This window comes from Notothenia coriiceps, unplaced genomic scaffold, assembly GCF_000735185.1.
Source record: "Notothenia coriiceps isolate Sejong01 unplaced genomic scaffold, NC01 NC01_scaffold00036515, whole genome shotgun sequence".
Classification (NCBI taxonomy): domain Eukaryota; kingdom Metazoa; phylum Chordata; class Actinopteri; order Perciformes; family Nototheniidae; genus Notothenia; species Notothenia coriiceps.
Genome location: NW_011369216.1, coordinates 331,609 through 336,190, shown reverse-complemented (window position 1 = coordinate 336,190; position 4,582 = coordinate 331,609).

Below are 4,582 nucleotides of genomic sequence, written 5' to 3'. Positions count from 1 at the left end.
AAAAATGTCAGTCTTTTTGTAATATACTCATTTTTTCCCAGTTTGTCTGAAAACCCAATTTGGAAAAGGAAGGTAAAATCAAGGCTGTGGGAGAGTGTGTCGGCTAGCCTTTAAAGGTCCCCTATCATACTGTTTTTCATCAATACATCACAGGTCTCAGATATATACAGAACCTGTCTCTGATTGGCTGAAACACCAAACAGATCATTGCAGCATTACCCATAATCCCCTCTGTTTCAGCCCTGTTTCCAAAGTGCTGATTCTCTGTCTGTTACTTTAGATTAAACTAAGGAGCCCCTCCCCACGCCCCTCTGAGAGACATTTGGTTACAAAGAACTCAATGGTGCTCTAGGAGGAGATTCAGGTGATGTTGGGGGTGGGGGGTACCTTGGTTGGTGATTGGCTAATGGTTACACAAGCCAAAACATCGTTATGACATCATAAAGTGGCCAAAATCTGATCAGCTCATTTTCAGACAGGTTTTTATAGAAATGGATCAAAAAGAGAGAGAATCTTTGTTCCTGAAACTTTCAGAGTCTCTTTCCACAGAGGGGACCAAACGCTGCAAATACAAAACGCTGCAAGAAGTTCAAAACACAATGGAGACCAGGGGAAACTAAAGAGTGACGCACACAGCTGGGAGACCAGGGGACACTAAAGAGTGACGCACACAGCTGGGAGACNAGCCCCTGCCCACGCCCCTCTGAGAGACATTTGGTTACAAAGAACTCAATGGTGCTCTAGGAGGAGATTCAGGTGATAAGGGGGGTTGGGGGTGGGGGGTACCTTGGTTGCTGATTGGCTAATGGTTGCACAAGCCAATCGTTATGACATCATAGAGTGGCCAAAATCTGATCAGCTCATTTTCAGGTTTTTATAGAAATGGATCAGGACAAAAAGAGAGAGAATCTTTGTTCCTGAAACTTTCAGAGTCTCTTTCCACAGAGGGGACCAAACGCTGCAAATACAAAACGCTGCAAGAAGTTCAAAACACAATGGAGACCAGGGGAAACTAAAGAGTGACGCACACAGCTGGGAGACCAGGGGACACTAAGGAGTGACGCACACAGCTGGGAGACCAGGGGACACTAAAGAGTGACGCACACAGCTGGGAGACCAGGGGACACTAAAAAGTGGCGCACACAGCTGGGAGACCAGGGGACACTAAAGAGTGACGCACACAGCTGGGAGACCAGGGGACACTAAAGAGTGACGCACACAGCTGGGAGACCAGGGGACACTAAAGAGTGACGCACACAGCTGGGAGACCAGGGGACACTAAAGAGTGACGCACACAGCTGGGAGACCAGGGGACACTAAAGAGTGACGCACACAGCTGGGAGACCAGGGGACACTAAAGAGTGTTTTAGCCCTCTCACAGGGGCTGTTGTGGTTAGGTTTGAGATAAGATGTGTTTTGGCTTTATCAACCCAATGACGTGGGTAAAGCCTGGTGTTTTTGGACCCACCCATCCCTTCCTCCAACCTTTGCAAACGTTGTCGCTGTTTGTGCTGGTTCAAAGTTATTTTGAATACATATACATATATCTGATACAATTTGAGATATACTGTATGAATTACAATGCATTGCTTTGAGAGCGGAGGACGGCTTTAACCATCCGAAACTCAATTTGATTATTACTTCATAATTTGAAATCTGCTGCGCTGAATAACCTGATCCTAATTGGAGGCATCTTGCTTGTTATTGCCATAATTAACACCCCTAAACACTATAAAAGGGCAGGTGTTAAGTCTTGTGCAAATACTCTGGCACATGCCCTTGGATTTGAAGTGTTTCCAACAAAACAAAGACAGCCGGAAAAGAACAATGGCAGTGAAATCAATGTGTTGGGCAGAATAAATGCTCTGTAGTGCTTACTTTCAGTGATGCAAAGGTGTACTCGGAGGTGTGTCTGTATGATGTCTCACTGCTCTCAGTTTTTGCCCCTCCTGTCGTGTTCGTTTCTCCCCCCTTACTTTGAGTGTTTAACTGATCTTACACTACTTACTACTTACACAAAAACCATTAATCATCACCAAAATCTAATTCAACCCCCCTTTTTTAAGCTGTGATCAATGTGTCTGACTACTGGTTTACATGAAACACTGCAATGAGTATACCAAGAACGGATATTGAAATGTTTTCCAACATTATGTCGATGTGTGTGTGTCTAAAGCCTTCAATAGTGTTTTATTGTTTATCTTCACGGCCTACGTACTGTATATGTTCTGCTTTTTAATGCTGCTTTAATTCTATTTTGAGATGTTTACATTCTAGTATTATTTATTTCTACGTATATGCAATGCAATGCCTTGTTTTGTTTTGTTGTTTTTTATGAAGCTGCGACGCAAACATTTCCCAAATTGGGATCAATAAATTACTTCTTATCTTATTAACTGATGGGGGGACATCATCTAGGGCTGTGACCATCACCTGGTGGCCCGCCAGACATTCTCATCCGGGGGGTGACTGTGGCGTTGGCGGAGTGGCTAGTGCGTTCGTGAGTAATGTGCAGTACCGGAGTCCAACAGAGAGGCAGCAGCTGACTGCAGTAGCCTGCATACTGCGTAGCCTTCCCTGCCCTGAAGAAGAAGTGATCCTTCGTTAGTCTGCTTTATGGGCTCCACAGCAGCCCCCGCTGCGAGGCTCCGGCGAGTTGACTGTGGCCGTTTCTCAATCGCGAGGATACTGGCTTCCAAGCCAATATTCCAAGGATGCTACGTCATCGAGTGCCGCCGAAGTACTGTTTCAATGTCCAGCATACTTGGAATTCCACCGAGGCCGCGTCCTTGGTTTGGGAGAAATTTCTAGGCTGCACATGGGCAGACTTCGCGTCCTTAAAATCCCCACAATGCTTTGCGCACGGACCAATTTCCCCAAATCTGTGGCGGAAAATGTAAGGCGGGGCCTCTCATATGACGCACACTTGCTCGCCTGTTCCACTCTTCGTTTTCCGAATGCCAGGAAGGATTCTTGCCTAGCTTCTGAAGGAAGTGACTCGGAAGACATGTGCTACCAAGCAAGCGTACTCGCGATTGAGAAACAGCCAGTACCTGAGCGTGCTCCACTAGCACCCTCCTCCCCCCGGTCAACAACTTATATAATGCGAAAATTTACTGGCCTCGAAAGTGCCTCTTGGCTTCAATGTGGCCCCTTGGCAAATTGTACTCTGATATAGGTTCCCATCTGTATGGTGTGTTCTTTGAAATGGATGACTGGTGTTACAATGTTGATTTAAAAAAACCCATTAAGAAAAGATGGGTGGATGGCATTTGATATTCGATGCCTCTGTGGGGATATCTGAGCCTTGAGGCAATCAATGTAAGGAACACTGTATTACGTTGTTGATGACGTCGGTATATGTGTTTGCGCCGACGTAAGACAACTAGCTCTAGCATAACTGAAGCTCATATTGCCTTTGTGATAATGTTTAAAAAGTGATCTCCGTATTGATTGATCATATATCACCTTCAAACGCAGTCAAATAAGCTGATTATTATTTTTCTTTCCCCCAATCGTTCCCGCTGAAGAAATAAGCTGCTCCACAAACTGTTAAAAGGGGACTCTATCATGCTAACATTGGTCAGTTTGGGTTTTTACGTCTGTTGTATATGAACATGTGCCGCCGTCAGGGATTCCCAGGGTGTCAGAAACGTCACCCCTCTCTTTTTCTCCATTAGCGCACTCTCTTAAAACGGGCTGCAACGACTCTGTAGTCGACTGGGATCTGCAGGATTGTGACACTTCGTATGAGTGTCACAGAAGTGGCGCTACGCTGCTATTGGCTCAGTCCATGCAGGAAGGAGGCGCCACGCATGCCGTTCGCACGCTGAAAACTGCGGTGTAGTACATGATGCCAGGGCCTGGTAGATGGTGTGTTCTCAGCGAACTCGCCGGATGAAAAGGACAGTGGCTTTTTAGTGAATGAGAGTGTTGTATCCGAGAAATTCTTATGTGATGTCGCTCTTCTCTCTCTCGCTCGCGCTCGGCTTTGAGACTATGCAGTTTGTGGTTTACGTCTCTCAGTTTAGTATTCGGCGTTTGCGCCGTCGAGATATGTTCACGTTACTTGCTTCTGTGCTGTGCCTTGTGTGAAAACTTTTATCGTGATTTAGGTCCAACTTTCATAGCTCCTGCTACGCAGCTGTTTCACTTGAAATTAGTCCTAGTCTCTAGACCACAATGCTACAATTTGTTGAGTGTATATTGATATTTCAGTGCTGGGAAGGATTGAATCACGTTTTTTAGATGTAAAAGGTAAGGACCATTGACTATCGCTGGGAATACTATTGACTTGTCCTTCGTTGGATTGTATTTTGATATGTGTATCTTTCGCGCTCGCTGATTAGGCAACACTATGCGCAGCTTCATTCGGCGTCACACTGCTATCCAGGGTGTCATGAGAGCTCTCGCTCCTTTGCGGAATTGTCATTATCAGATTTAGATAGTCTCCTTACAAGGTCAATCTTTTGTCTCATGCTCGCAAGAGCTAACTCTCAAAGTATTGTTCACATTTACGATGTTACATAAGCCTGTTTTTTGTGGAGGGAACTTGACTGCGCACTGTGCACGTGTGGACAAC